The sequence below is a fragment of the Cervus canadensis genome, chromosome 4 (assembly GCF_019320065.1).
Source record: "Cervus canadensis isolate Bull #8, Minnesota chromosome 4, ASM1932006v1, whole genome shotgun sequence".
Lineage (NCBI taxonomy): Eukaryota > Metazoa > Chordata > Mammalia > Artiodactyla > Cervidae > Cervus > Cervus canadensis.
This window is the reverse complement of record NC_057389.1, coordinates 3,345,580-3,361,812: the sequence shown is the minus strand read 5'-3', so window position 1 is coordinate 3,361,812 and position 16,233 is coordinate 3,345,580. Positions and strand designations below refer to the sequence as shown.

The 16,233-nt window shown below is 40.4% G+C and overlaps 1 protein-coding gene across 7 annotated transcripts in view; it reads left to right on the top strand.

Moving 5' to 3' along the window:
• Window positions 1-16,233, top strand: part of FER (FER tyrosine kinase) — a 447,462-nt gene that overhangs the window by 275,047 nt on the left and 156,182 nt on the right. The gene's annotated exons all lie outside the window — the stretch shown is intronic.

Here is a 16,233-nt window from a genome sequence, read left to right as displayed (position 1 = left end):
TGCAACTTAAAATTTTTATTGTGGGTTTATTTTTTGATCCCCAAACTGTGAATATGCAAAATGTAAGGCTTTAAGTTACATTATAATGTAGTCAATTTAGTGAATGAAGAGCAATCTATGATTGAATTACATAGCAATTGTTTGCTGAAAATAAGTATATGAAATGTAAGTCAGCAATATTCTTTTAGAACTAGAATATGAAATACAACATATAACTCATTGTGTTTCAGTTAATTAAAACTGATAATTGCATGATGGGCTTCCCTGGTAGCTCAGCTGGTAAAGAATCTGCCTTCAGGGAGATCTGGGTTTGATCCCTGGGTTGGAAAGATCCTCTGGAGAGGGGAACGGCTACTCACTCCAGTATTCTGGCCTGGAGAATTCCATGGACTAGTTAGTTCATGGGGTCACAAAGAGTCGAACACAGCTGAGTGACTTATGCTGCATGACAGTCAATCTCTGAACGTGAAAGAGTCCATGCATTGCCTTAAATATATCGCTCCATCTTGGGTGGCAGCGTGATTTGTTAGAAAGGACATGGCCTGCAGAGCCAGAAAGCTGTGGGTTCAAATGGTGTTTCTGCCACTGGCTGCCCACAAACCTCGCTCTCAGAGCCTGCAAGCCCCAAGAGCGACTTAGTAGCTCAGCTGCCACCACTAGTTCATGCTTTCACTGGAAAGTCTTACGTGACTTAATAGGAAGTTATACTCAAGGCCAAGATTTATTATAGCAGAGTGTACTAGTGAGACGGCAGGAATAGCAAAGGAGTGGTCAAGCTCAGGATTTCTTACTCTATTTATGGGCATGTCTTTCCATCTACAAACTGCAGAGCTATACTCAGGAAGAGATGTACTCAGAGATATACGAGATCTCCTGGAGAAGGAAATGGCAACCCACTCCAGTATTGCCTGGAAAATCCCATGGACGGAGGAGTCAGGTAGGCTGTAGTCAGTCTGTGGGATCGCAAAGAATCAGACACGACTGAACAGCTTCACTTCACTTTCACTGTACTCAGTTTACTCAGATATATACTGAGTCTTAGAGTCCAGAATTCTCCGAGGGAGTGGACCACATACCTGCTCCATGACCAGCCACATGAGGACCCCAACCCAGACACCAGATGCACAGCACGACTCCATGCTTACCTTAAACAAGCCAGCAGCATGTTCTTCTTGACCTGCCGTTTCAGGCATGTGGACTAGCATTACTCGGCAACATCTGAACAGTGCAGAAGTGCTCAGCTGTAACTAACAGTATGCTGTCCAGATGGAGCTTCCCTGGTGGCTCATAGGTTAAAGTGTCTGCCTGCAATGCGGGAGACCTGGGTTCAATCCCTGGGTCAGGAAGATCCCCTGGAGAAGGAACTGGCAACCCACTCCAGTATTCTTGCCTGAAGAATCCCATGGACGGAGAATCCTGGTGGGCCACAGTGCACGGGGTCGCAAAGAGTTGGACACGACTGAGCGACTTCACTTTCACTTTCACTGTCATGCTATCCAGATAAGCAGGAACAAGGTGAAACTGATGTGCTTAAAGAGTGTTAACTCTTTCCTCGCAGGGAGTTAAATGAAAGTTGAAGGGGAATTGTCCCATGAGTTACTTTTCCTATGTCTCAACTATCCTAATGTCTGTAGTATCTGGGGTACACAAAGCAATTCATTGAGGAGTAGAGAGAAAGGATTACAACTCTGTATTTATTCTCGATCACACCCTTTTAGTTTTCCTTCATCCAAGAATTTCTTTATTTTTTTCCCTTTACTCTTAAAAGATGCTTTTGTCACCTGTTGTGGCAATGGACAGTTCTTTTCTTTCAGCATTTGAAAAATTGTGCTGCCTCCTTCTGAACTCCATAGCTTCAGAGGAGAAATCTGCCTTTGAATCTAGACTTTTTCTTTATCGTTAGTTTTCAGAAATATAATTTTATGTCTTAGTTGAACTAATCTCTTTGTGTTTATCCTATGTAAATTTGTTTCAGCTTCTTGAATTTGTAGATTTGTGTCTTTGAGCAAATTTGGAAAATTTTCAACCGTTATTTGTTTCAGTAGTTCTGCAGCATGAAACACACTCTGTCTCTCCCCTCTGTCTGAGACTCTCTGATACAAAGGTTGGGCCTTTTCTATTGTCCCATGTGTCTCCAAGGCTCTGTTCCCTTTTTAAAAACTTTTTTCTTTGTTTAAAGTGGGTAAATTCTATTGGTATGGCCAAGTCCAGTGATTTTATCTTCTGTCATCTTCATTTTACCATCAGCTCATTCTGTCAGTTTATTTTTGTTCCTGAATTTTCTTAGTACTATGATTTTCATTTTTCTGGTTTATAACTTCTGTTTCTGTTGCTGAGTTAATCTGTTTTTATTTTGAGAGAGTTTGATTGTTGAGGCATTCTTGTAGCTGCTTTGAAATTCTTGAGAGATGATCCCAACATCTGATCTGCCCCCGTTTTGGTGCCTGTTGACTATCTATCACAATCACTCAGGTTGTGATTTCCTTGGCCTTGTTATGATGGATGACTTGTGTTGTACTCTGAACATTTTATTCTGTTAGGAGACTCTGGGTCCTATTTAGATCTTCTGTTTTTACAGGCGGTCACCTGGTTTAGGTTTGGCGTGTGAGACCTGGCTTGCTTTTGCTGACTGGTTTAAGCGACTGTTCAATTCTTGGAGACTTTGTGGTATGACTTTGCTTTGCTGGGTTACCGGGTTTCCACCTGCTCCTCTCCCTGTGGTGTACCACAGTGTCGGGCACGTAGGCTGTCTGCTGTGTGTTTGGCTGAACTCCGCTGCCCATGAGGAACAGAGAGCCCTTCGTGGGCTGGCTGCCTGTGGTCGGGTTCTCTGTCATTTCCCTCCCAGCACCAGCTGCCCATGTCTGGGAAGGAGATGGGAGTCTTAGCTCTGTGGGGACAAAGGCTTCCCAGGCTAGGCTGCTTTTGTCTGGCAGCATTTCCCTCACCAGCAGCCTAACTACTTTGGTAATTCTTGGTCTCAGAGAGGAATATCAGGTCTCTGGGACCAAGGACTTCCCAGTCTTAGCTGCTGTTGTTCTGGGGTCCCTCCTGCCCTTGCTTTCGGAGCTGCCCCCATACCTTTTGGCAGGGCAGGGAGTCTCAGCCCCGGTGAGAAAGAGAGGGCTGGCCCTGACTGCTCTTACCTGCTCCCCGCCGGCCCCCTCACAGGTGATGCTGGATTTACCTGATGCTGAGCAGGACAGACGTGTGAACCCGGAGGAGAATGGGCCTCCCTGGGCTGTCTTCTGTAGCCACTCTGAGAGTTAGGCCTCCTTTGTCGTTTGGGGGACATCCTGCTGCGACCGCGTCCGCAATCCTGGGGTCCCACGTGGTTCACTTTGCTCTTACCGCTGTTCAGAGTTCTTCCATCGTCTCTTCCTTATTTCCTGGTTTATAGTTGTGCTTAATGAAGAGGAGCAGGGACAACTGTATTTACACCAGTTTGCCCAGTGACTGCATCACATTAAAAAAAAAAGGTGATAGAAGTTTAGAGACAGTTGGGTATAAGATTCAGTGACTACTAGGTTGCTTGGTACTTAAAGCTCTCCAGGGTTTGGTCAGAAAGTATATCTCTAGTTTTTCTACCCAATCAGTTCAGTTCAGTTGCTCAGTTGTGTCCAACTCTTTGCAAACCCATGAACCGCAGCACGCCAGGCCTCCCTGTCCAATACCAACTCCCAGAGCCCACCCAAACTCATGTCCATTGTGTTGGTGATGCCATTGAACCATCTCATCCTCTGTCGTCCCCTTCTCCTCCTGCCCTCAATCTTTCCCAGCATCAGGGTCTTTTCAAATGAGTCAGCTCTTTGGATCAGGGAGCCAAGGTATTGGAGTTTCAGCTTCAACAGCAGTCCTTCCAATGAACACCCAGGACTGATTTCCTTTAGGATGGACTGGTTGGATCTCCTTGCTGTCCAAGGGACTCTCTCAAGAGTCTTCTCCAACACCACAGTTCAAAAGCATCAATTCTTTGGTGGTCCATACGTACATCCATACGGGACTACTGGAAAAACCATAGCCTTGACTAGACGGACCTTTGTCGGCAAAGTAATGTCTCTGCTTTTTAATATGCTGTCTAGGTTGGTCATAACTTTCCTTCCAAGGAGTAAGCGTCTCTAATTCCGTGGCTGCAATCACCATCTGCAGTGATTTTGGAGCCCCCAAAAATAAAGTCAGCCACTGTTTCCCCATCTACTTGCCATACCCAATACTACTGCCTTTAAAAACTTAGGGGTGTACAATATTGGTGTGAGGGCTTCCCTGGTGGCTCAGTGGTAAAGAATCTGCCTGCCAATGCAGGAGACATGGGTCAGGAAGATTCCCCTGGAGAAGGAAATGGCAATGCATTCCAGTACTGTTTCCTGGAAGATCCCATGGACAGAGGAGTCTGGTGGGCTAGGGTTCAGGGGGTCTCAAAAAGCTTGGACACGACTTAGTGACTAAACAACACAATATTGGTGTATTCACTCTTTTTAGACAATCTGTACTTTTTCCTGTATATTTACTGAAGTTATTTTCTCCTTTTAGTGTATCAGAATTATAACCCTGTTCAAGATTTTTCTTTTTACTTCTTTCATGATTTTTTTCCCCCTGAGTTCTCAAATACAATATGGATTACTTTTTCTGACTTTTAACATCTGTTACTCATGTGACACTTTAACATTTTGAACTGAGTGTACTCTGAAAGTTTATTCTTTGGAGATGAACTTTCCTAGAGAAGCAGTGCTTGCAGTGACATTTGGATTCTTAAATTTATTGGTAATGTACTTAATGTGTGGATTGTAACCACCTTGTCATAAGGGTCTAATAGAATATACCCTTAAGTTTTGAGTCTGTCTTGAAATTCCAGAACTATGTATCTCCCTAGTCTTTCATCTCTTCCCCTCCAGTGTAGTTGTAACACTGAGTTCCATAGGAGTGATAACTTTTATGGCTTATGTCAGAGACTACTGCCTGGTATACTAGGAGAAACTTTTTGGGGACTGGAGTTAGAAAAACAGACCGTCTAGTTTCCAGAAGAAGGAAGTTAGCATCGGTGGAATGGTGACAGTCATCAGCTACAGATAAAGAGACGCCGGGACCCCGGACCACCCCTGCGTTCCACTCCTGCACAGGTACACCTACCGCCTGTGCTGTTTTTTCACCCCAAATAAATTTCCGTTTAACCTTTATCCTTTCAAGGACCGTAGGGAGCAGCAAGCACTGTAAGCACCTTCTGAACACCTGAAGCAGGAACTTTATGGTTTTCATAGTTTAGTTGCTTGCAGGAAGTTAAGGAAAAGTTACTCTGAGAAAACTGAGAAACCTTTCTACCTCTTCTGTGAAGCCTTTTTATGCATCTTTATATAGATCATGTGTATTTTAGTGTTCTCGCTCTAGACTCTCCATACTTCTGACTCTTTAGTCTCCATATGCTTACATTAAAGCCTTTGAGAACAGGAACTGGGTACCTTTGAATTCACATATCTTTGAATTTCTAGTACAACTCGGTATGTGTTTGTGTGTGTGTGCATAGATATAAAGTTAGGATGGATTCAGAGCCAGTCTGAGTTGTATCTCAGCTTCCATTGTTTCCCCAGCATGCTGTTTCACTGTTTTGGCTTTGTTTTAGTAAGTTGCCATAGCCTGGTGTATTCCAGACTGTTCTGTATCTTTTTGTGTATTATATTGTGTCTCAAAGTGAGTCCTGGAAAAATCTTTCCTAGTAGTCTCTTTGACTGTATAGAGTCCATTCATGTGTCTTATGTGAAATAGACCAGACCTTTTGACCTCTCATTTCAGAAATCCTACTTTCTTCCAGAAGAGTATAATTACATTTTATTGTTATTTTACCATGGTAGTGGCAGGTGTGTTCTACTTTTCACTCTTCTGTGCCTCATCTATTTGCATTCCTTTCAGAAAAGAAATGGAAAGCAAAAAAAAAAAAAAGACTCTCAAGACAGATTTGTGTTTTTTTTTGCAATTCTGGGACTAGAATGGATAAAGTTAGAAATTATAGTCCGTAATGAATCTATTGAATAAACTTCCATGCTTCTTTTATATGAATTTCTGTGATTTAAATGCTTTCTCTGGTATTTATTGTGAAATGTTTCATTGTAAGAAAGATTGACATATAAAAATTCACTCTAATATAAGGAATAAATTTAGAAATTACCTGATGGCTTAGCTATGAATTTTAACCTTGTTTCAGAGAAAAAATTTACCTTTAATTCACTCTTTGAGGCATTTTAATCAATATTGCTGTTTTATGTTTCAGCATATGCTTCTACTTTTGTCTGTATTTACTAATTTACTTCTGAAAGCCAAAGGTTTTCTGAGAAAAAGAAACAAGGTTTGAATTACCAAATAGAATGGTCACGGTATTCTGCTTTAGAATATGGTGCTAAAATTGGATTAACTCTTAATGGACCTTGTAATCTCTGTTGCTTTACTTAAATTTTATTCTTCTATTTACTTTGAAATGTTGTGTAAAACATGGGCAGTAAGCCTGGGTAGTTAAATTCATTTCTTACAACTGATTTTGCGTATGAATTATTCATATTTTCTTACAGAATTACCATTTTCCCTAGAAGTGTGTGATTTACAAGGATTGATCACATTCACAGATAAGAAATTTGGCCTCAAGATATATCATTCCTAAGAATATGACATTAGAATATTTAATTTTTCAAATTTCAGTTTATTTTTAGGCAACTTAAAGTGTCCTAAGTATTTGAACAATTCAGTGTTAAAAATTATTCTTGGAAGATCTTTTTTAGATATCAGTATTTTCTGGCAATGTTTGTCATTGTAATTACTATGTCTCTTTGATAAGACTTAAATTATCTATTTAGAAATACAGGGATATTAGGTACATTCCAGTGGCTTTTTCAGGGAAAAAGTCATTTTATGCTGATTGTACTAATCTTAAAGAATATGAAGACTATGGGTATTACTGCCAGAGCCTGTTGGAATATTTTCTTCTCCCAAGTGATAAAACACCTCCTCTGCTAGTAATGAGGATGAATTCCAGATGCATATTGTGTCATAAATCTCCTAGTGAAAGATCTCCTAGTGTCATAAGTCTCCTAGTGGAGACCATGCAAGCACAGGTATGTACTGTATTACAATATTCAAGATGAGGCCACTAAAAAGACACTAAATATTATATTAATATAGTAACTAAATATTAAGATAAAATCCCCAGTGTTAATACTCTGTTAACCATATTGAATATTTGTCTAGCTAATCTAAGTCATATAATTGTTTAGCTTGCCTGTTAACTTAGAATTGCCCATTTCTTTTTTGTCTTTAATAAAATAGGTGTAACTGGTGTTACCTTTTGAAATGTAAACAAATTTGTTTTTACATTCAGTGAGTAGTAGCCTTTGCAAACATGTATGCATCTGGGGGAGATCTCAAGACAGACAGTAACAGCTCTGTGCTCTGTTAAAGGTGGGGTTTGGCACGGATGGCAGGGCGGGAGGTTCTGGAGGAGAGGCATCCTTTAGGGTGGTGAGTCTCTGGGAAGGTCAGGACACGTGGATGAACGGTGCTGCCGGCGCCCTGCTTGTCTTGTGTGAACCTTATTCACACCAGCCTTGAAACTCACTGCACGACTTTTCCTCTTAGTTGCCTTCTCTTCAAGGGTGTGAAAACTCGGGAATTTGTGAAATATTAAAATCCCAACAAGTAGTGCTGGGAAAGCTGGACAGTTATGTGTAAAACAATGAAATTAGACCATTCCCTCACATCACATACAAAAATAAAGACCTAGAGGTAGGACATGGCACCACAGAACTCCTAGAAGAGAACATAGACCAAATACTCTTTGACACAGATTGTAGGAATATTTCGTTCATTCTGTCAAGGCAAAAGAAATAAAAGCAAAACCAAATAAATGGAACTTAGTGAAACTTAAAAGCTTTTGCTCAACAAAGGAAATCATTAACAAATCCAAAAGACAGCCTATGGAATGGGAGACATTATTTGTAAATGATTCCACCCACAGAGGATTAATATCTAAAATATAGACCACTCACAAACTCAGTATCAAAAATATAAGCAGGTCAATAAAAAAATGGGCAGAAAAGCTAAATAGACTTTTTTCCCAATGAAGACACAGGCACATGAAAAGATCCTTGACTTCTCTAGTTATTAGCAAAATGCACATCAAAACAGCAATGAGGTAGCATCTCACCCCAGTTAGAATGGCTGTTGTCAAAAAGTCTACAAATAATAAATGTTGGAGAGGATGTGGAAAACAGGGAACCCTTGTACATTGTTGGTTGGAATGCAAATTGGTGCTGCCATTATGGAAAACAGTATGAAGGACCTTAAAAAACTTAAGAGTTACCATATGATCCAGAAGTTCCACTCCTGAGCATATATCCTGAAAAAACAAAAACTCTAATTAAAAAAAAATACATGCACCCTGATGTTCATAACAGCACTGTTTGCAATAGCCAGGACATGCAAACAATTCAGGTGCCCATCAACAGGTGATTGGCATAAGAAGTGGTTTATATACACAATAGAATATTAGTCATGAAAAGACGGAAATGTTACCTTTCGCTGCAGTATTGGTGAACACAATAGTATGCTTAGTGAAGACAATTCAGAGAAAGACAAATACCACATGGTATCACTTACATGTGAAACCTAGAAAAAATACACGAATGAACGTGAATACAAACAGAAACCGACCCCCAGACAGACGGTGAATTTACATCACCACAGCGTGGGGGCCGTGCTAGGGCAGTGGGGCTCACAGGCAAACCACTGCCCGTGAGACAGGCACGGGGGTCCTGCCCAGTGTGTCTGCACAGTCTGCGGTGTGCTGTGTGCCTGAGACCGCGCAGCAGGTCAGTCAGCCGCGCTTCACTGAAGTCCAGTGCCAGACCCACTGACTGGTGTAGTTTAGGGACGTGTTTGCTCTCCTGTCCCAGGAATTTCTATGTAAGTATTAGATACTGCAAAAATGAAAATAGCTCTAATAATTAAAAGGTAAGCAACGATAGAAAAAATTATTCTACACTTTTATTTCTTACATTCTAGTCTTGTATCTACTTGTGATGCAGTGATTTACTGATTCTTTTTTTAATCTGCCACTAAAGCACTGATATATCATTAGAGTAATAATTGTGCAATTCATGCTTATTATTAATAGTCCTAAAGCTCTTTATTATCTTAAGCTACATTCATGAAGTCTACCCGTGGTTTATTTTTTTTAATCATTAAGACATAATTGTAAATTGGGACTTGGCATTATTTGATAACACAATTATGGGGACCACAAGATTTTTGGGAACAGAATACAAATAATCTTGACACATCCTAAAACTTTGACTGAGAAATGTTGCCATGACAACCATCTGTTAACACTGTACTTAAGGCTACCCATGAAAATAAATGATGAGCTACACTCTCAATGTAGACTTCTAAATTGGCACTTGGACAACTACTTATAATTCAACTAGAAATTAGGTTGAAATTCTGGGAGGTGAGCAAGCTGGAATCAATCTTATTGCCATAGAGAAGGTGTGTAAATTTTATGCCAGGTGTGCTTTAGGGAGAATTCTCATATCTCTTGGCTGAGTTGCCCCAGTGATTTAGTTGTCAGAACTGCTTCATTGACCTTCCTATTCTATAATTCAAATGAAAAAACTTTTTGGAATTGATTATATTAAATATAAGAGTTAAAGGTCTCAGTGAGACTTTCTGAAAATTTTTACCTCTATGGTAGTTCCACAACGTGGCATGAATTGGCTCTTTGATAACATAACATTCATTTATCATATACGGTAGATAAATATTTAAGATTTTAAAAATTAATGGCACTTAGTCATGTTACAGATAGTATGTTCTAAATTTGACTCTTCTTTTTAATTACCTGATATATATATTATTTAGAGTGAGAAAATTATTATACCACTGAGTTTTATTTTAATGTAATGTTCTTTACCACACTGAAGAGACCAGTGAAATCAAAACAGAATATGTTGGAACAGTAGGCCAAAAGACAGAAGACTGAAGTTCTTAACTGAAACTTAGTACCTGTGTGATGACAGTCAGAATTTTATCTTCTCAAGGCTTTGGTTTTCAAAGTGAAGTGGAGACTATACATTCAATCTAATGTGACTTCTGAGATTTAGCAAGCCAGTGTGTCTGGGAGCATGTTAAAAATGTGTCCCCAGCTTCTCTTTATAAAAGCTTGCTTTTCAGACAAAGGGTGATAGATACTTGCTTGCCTTTGCTTGTACTACGCGTGACTGTGTGCTCAGCCATGTATGACCCCATGTGACCCCATGGACTGTAGCCCACCAGGCTCCTCTGTCCATGGGATTCTCCAGGCAAGAACACTGGAGCCAGCTGCCATTTTCTGCTCCAGGGGAAGCTTCCTGACCCAGGCATCCTTTGTCTCTTGCATCGGTGGGTGGGTTCTTTACCACTGGTGCCACCTGGGACATCCCCTTGCCTGTACTGTGGGCTGACTTTAAATCTGCTCTTGGGTAGTTTTAAAAAATATTCTGATCAGTTGACAAAACCCAGAAATTCTCTTTTTTTTTTTTTTTTGGCCATGCCACAAGGCTTGTGGGATCTTAGTTCCTGACAGGGGATCGAAGCCGGGACCTTGACAGTGAAATCACCAAGTCGTAACCACTCGATCACCAGGGAATTCCCCAGAAATTCATAGTTTAAAAAATGTATTAAGGTCTTAGAGTTTCCTTCCATTCCCTCCTTTAAAAATAAGTTGTCCAATTTAGACCAAATAATTTGATGTTTCAAAAAATTTTTGTTTCATTTTCACAGGTAACTGATAAATGGAGAAAGTATGTTTCTTTCACCATAGTAGTGAAATGTTAGTACTTAATGAATTAAAGCATAAAACCCTAATGTCAAGAACACTTGAATAGTCTAAATCAAGTATTTTATAGCTTTTGCCTCAGAGAAATTTAATCATTAGTCTTGATTGTAGGTTTGTAGATATATTGATGATAAATCACTAGCAAGCAGATGAAACAAAACTGTTAACTCTATTCATTACAACTTTGATGCATAGTTTTATGTCTTTTATTTCTTTTGACTTATATTTTGGTACAGTTTTCATTTTCCTTCGGTACTAGTAAATCTGTGAAACCAGGGAAGACACTGCTACTCGTGTTTCTTGGAGGCAGTCTGCTTCCATTCCTCTGATTCTTCTCCACATTCAAGAAGGTTGCACAAATTTACCTGCCCCTCTATAGAAAGCAGAGCAAAGATAAAGATAAGAATATGGGGTATAATCTCCATGTGTAGTCAGTCGCGTCTGGCTCTTTACAGTCCCATAGATTGTATCCCACCAGGCTCCTCTGTCCATGGGGTTTTTCCAGAAGGAAGACTGGAGTGGGTGCCATGCCTTTCTCCAGAGGATCGTCCCAACCCAGGGATCGAAGTCACATCCCCGCACTGCAGGCAGATTCTTTGCCTTTGAGCTACCAGGGAAGCCCTGTAATCTCTGTAGGACATACCAAGTCTGGGACAGTTGTTGAGGAGCGAGCTGTGGTTCTTTCTGGCAGTCCTTCTGAGTGTGGCTTTTCTTTCCTGTGGAGCAAAGGGGAGAAGAAGTGAGGTCAATAAAGATGATGGGCAAGTCAAGGATCCAGTCTCCTTCAGCACCTCTCCATTCTCCAAACTCCATGTGACTTAGTGTCTCTGTTCCCTGCCTTACCTTTGAGTTGTATTCTGATGGAGTTTCTGCCTGTTGACTCTGTTTTCCCCAATGATAAAGTTACAGAAGACCTCCTTTGTTACCATGTTCATCACAGCCCAGGTCAGAGGCACAGTGTTGGGTGAAGCTTTAGTGTCATCGTGTGCCTCCAGTGGCTTGCCTTTCTCAGCCCTTCGCAGCCCCAGCAGGAATATCTCATCTATTCTAAGGGAGGAGTTGGATCGCTCCCCTCATCAGGGTGTGTGTCAAGCGCTGCTGCCTTTTCCCAGTTTGACAGATTGGAGTTTGCCCCTCTGTCCGTGTTTCTATGAAACTGCAGCTAACAAACTGTCACTGGACTCCCTTTGGGTATTTTGTCCCTCCCTCTTAGACAGACTCACAAATCTAAATTCTGAGGCTCCAGGCGCCTTCCTTTTGATCTTCGTTTTGAGCTAAAACAGATTGAGAGCGTCCTACTCTTAATGGACTCCTCCTCAGTTGCAGGGATTTGGTCATCCGTTTAGTCCACTCCCAGTTTTGTCTTCTCCCCACCTAACGTGCTTTCCTGCCCATCAGTAGAAAGGTTATTTTCGTGACTTCAAACCAAGAGTGACCCTCTGGATAACAGCCATTCTGGCAATAATAAGCGTTCCAGATCCCCTTTCTCCTGTTACACCCCTAAAGATGGCAGTAGCGCCCCTCATCTTTAACCCCAGGTAACACCACAGCCATTATTTAAATTGCAGAGTTAGGGGCCCTTTCCCAGACAGAGGCTCTCCAGGCACTGCTTTTGTCTGATTGATGTATGGTTGATTTACATGCTGTGCTGGTTTCTGGTGTACAGAAAATTAATTCTGTATGTATACAATAAGACTTTTCATTTGTCTGTTTTATATATGATAATTTATATTTGCTTAATTTATCCTACTTAATTTATCCCTACCCCTACTTAATTTGTCCCTCCCTACCTCTTTGCCCCTTTGGTAACCATAAGTTTCTTTTCTATGTCTGTGAATCTGTTTCTGTTTTGTGAGTTCATTTGCATCATTTTTTGAGATTCCACATATAAGTGGGATCATATGATATTTGTCTTTCTCTGTTTGACTTCACTTCATGTGATAATTTCTAGGCTTGTCTATGTTGCAGCAGATGGCTTTATTTCATTCTTTTTTATGGCTGAGTGATAGTCCATTGAGTGTGTGTGTGTGTGTGTGTGTGTGTGTGTGTGTGTCTGTGTATGCACACACCACATCACCACATCACCTTTATCCATTCACCTGCCCATGGACCTGTAGGTTGTCTCTCTGTCTTGGCTATTGTAAACAGAAGGTGCTTCATCCTAATGATGTGAAGGGGCATCTTATTGTGGTTTGTTTTTGTATGTTACTGACTGATGGTGTTAACATCTTTTGATGTGCTTACTGTCTATTTGTCCATCCTCTTTTGTTAAGTATTCTACCTAATTTCTTAAAATTGGGTTGTTTGTCATCTTTTTTTGAGATATGCATTCTCTGTGTTACATAGAAATGATCTGTCATTTATATGTGTTTCAAAAAATGTTCTTCCAGATTGTAGTTGGACTTTTCTTTTTTTTTTTTAATGAGATTTTGGAGAAGTACTTATTTTTAATTAGATAAATTCTATTTTTTGTTTAATGTGCTTTTTGTATCCTAAGGAATTTTGGTCATGAGGATGTTCTCTTGTGTTTACCTCCAGGACCTTTATAGTTCTGGTTTTATACTTGGGTTGAAATGGAGGCAGAAAACTTTCTTCTATCCTTCTAGTTTCTCTGGTTAGTGTAATATTTAAATTGACACAGGACAGATTAACAGGAGAAGAAAAATCAAATCTAATTTTGTACATATAGGAACCCCATAGGCATGAGAAGTTCAGAGTTAGGAATCTAAAAGATACATATGCCATCCTGAACTAAGGAATGTATAGGAGCCCAAGGCTTCAGAGAGGAGGAGGGTGATTCTCAGAGAAGAAGAGCCGGTGTTTAGTAATGGGTGTTTGCCTTGTCATTCACATAGGCCATGAAAAGTTATTTCTGGTAATGACTGTTACTGTGGGCAAATAACCACATTTCAATTCTTAAGAGGGAGGTAAAATTTTCCCTTGAGTCCACAGGGTCCCCGTTGCCTTTACTTCAGAATAATCCAAATGCCAACGTCTTAAGGAGGCCTGTTAGGAACCCCTGCAGATCTTACATGTAAAATGTTCTTTCAAAGCAATCATTATTGTTCCTTTTGTTGACCTATCAGAGGGTGCTGGCTGGGTACAGAGAGTTTCAGAAGGTAAAATACTTCAAAATGGCTGTCCAGGACATTTTAAAGCCATGGTTGGGGTGAGTTTTTACATCAAGATGTTTGACTATTTGTTGCAATTGGTCCTATAGATCACAGTTATATTTCAGTCTACGTGAAAGTGCTGCAGTCAATATGTCAGCAAATTTGGAAAACTCAGTAGTGGCCACAGGACTGAAAAAGGTCAGTTTTCATTCCAGTCCCAAAGAAAGGCAATGCCAAAAAATGTTCAAACTACTGTGCAATTACACTCATATCACACGCTAGTAAAGTAATGCTCAAAATTCTCCAAGCCAAGCTTCAGCAATACGTGAACCGAGAACTTTCAGATGTTCAAGCTGGTTTTAGAAAAGGCAAAGCAACAAGAGATCAAATTGCCAACATCCGTTGGATCATTGAAAAAGTGAGAGAGTTCCAGAAAAACATGTACTTCTGCTTTCTTGACCATGCCAAAGCCTTTGACTGTGTGGATCACAATAAATGTGGAAAATTCTGAAAGAGATGGGAATACCAGACCACCTGACCTGCCTCTTGAGAAACCTGTATGCAGGTCAGGAAGCAATAGTTAGAACTGGACGTGGAACAACAGACTGGTTTCAAATAGGACAAGGAGTACGTCAAGGCTGTATATTGTCACCCTGCTTATTTAACTTATATGCAGAATATATCATGAGAAACGCTGGGCTGGAAGAAGCACAAGCTGGAATCAAGATTGCTGGGAGAAATATCAATAACCTCAGATATGCAGATGACACCACACTTAAGGTAGAAAGCGAAGAGGAACTAAAGAGCCTCTTGATGAAAGTGAAAGAGGAGAGTGAAAAAGTTGGCTTAAAGCTCAACATTCAGAAAACTAAGATCATGGCATCTGGTCCCATCACTTCATGGGAAATATATGGGGAGACAGTGGAAACAGTGTCAGACTTTATTTTTCTGAGCTCGAAAATCACTGCAGATGTTGATTGCAGCCATGAAATTAAAAGACTCTTACTCCTTGGAAGGAAAGTTATGACCAACCTAGACAGCATATTGAAAAGCAGAGACATTACTTTGCCAACAAAGGTCTGTCTAGTTAAGGCTATGGTTTTTCCAGTGGTCATGTATGGATGTGAGAGTTGGACTGTAAAGCAAGCTGAGTGCTGAAGAATTGATGCTTTTGAACTGTGGTGTTGGAGAAGGCTCTTGAGAGTCTCTTGGACTGCAAGGAGATCCCACCAGTCCATCCTAAAGGAGATCAGTCCTGGGTGTTCATTGGAAGGACTGATGTTGAAGCTGAAACTCCAATACTTTGGCCACCTGATGCGAAGAACTGACTCATTTGAAAAGACCCTGATGCTGGGAAAGATTGAAGGTGGGAGGATGAGATGGTTGGATGGCATCACCAACTTAATGGACATGAGTTTGGGTAAACTCCATGAGCTGATGATGGACAGGAGGCCTGGTGTGCTGAAGTTCATGGGGTCGCAAAGAGTTGGACATGACTGAGTAACTGAACTGAACTGAACTGAACAGGGGAATACTATGGTCTAATGCAAGCTTTTTAAAAGAAAGACTGAAACATAGCACCACAGAATTTTTCTTTTTCACCTCTTTTTCCCTTCCCTCCTTTCTCCAGTCTGTCCCCTACCTTTTTTCCTCCTTTTTTAATTTATATGTCTTTCTGCCATTGCAGCATTGTGGGCTCTCATAGCTGAGACTTTTTAGATGATAAAATATTCCCTAAGTAGTGATTAGTTCTTGAGATCAGATAATGGGGTGTTCTTTTATAATAACCTGTTTGCATCATTGGTCTTGTGTACCTTGATGATACTGTAATGTTTGTTGCTTTATTATGCTGTAGGAAATTACTTGGGAAAGATATGGGACTATATTCACTCAAAGAGGCATCCATAACTCATGACCAGCTGTGGAAAAATTAGATCTTAGGAATGTGGTTTGGGTAGAACAATAATTCTGTATGATGAAGTGAGGATTGGAAATTTCACATTGCAAAATGAAATTTCCTCATGTACTGATGACACAGCATTCTGCAATGACAAATAACAGCATAGCCTAAGCTTTATGGTGGGAGGAGAGTGTATGTTGTGTTCTACTTACAGGGGTACCATCATTTTGAAGGCGGAGAACTCTGATAAAAGTTTGCTATAATGTAGATCTTAAAGTTCTATTGTGTAGTAACACTTCTTAAACCTGCTTTATAACCTCTTGAGGTTACAACTTCTTTGTGTGCTGTTGATTGAATGGTATGAATGAAAT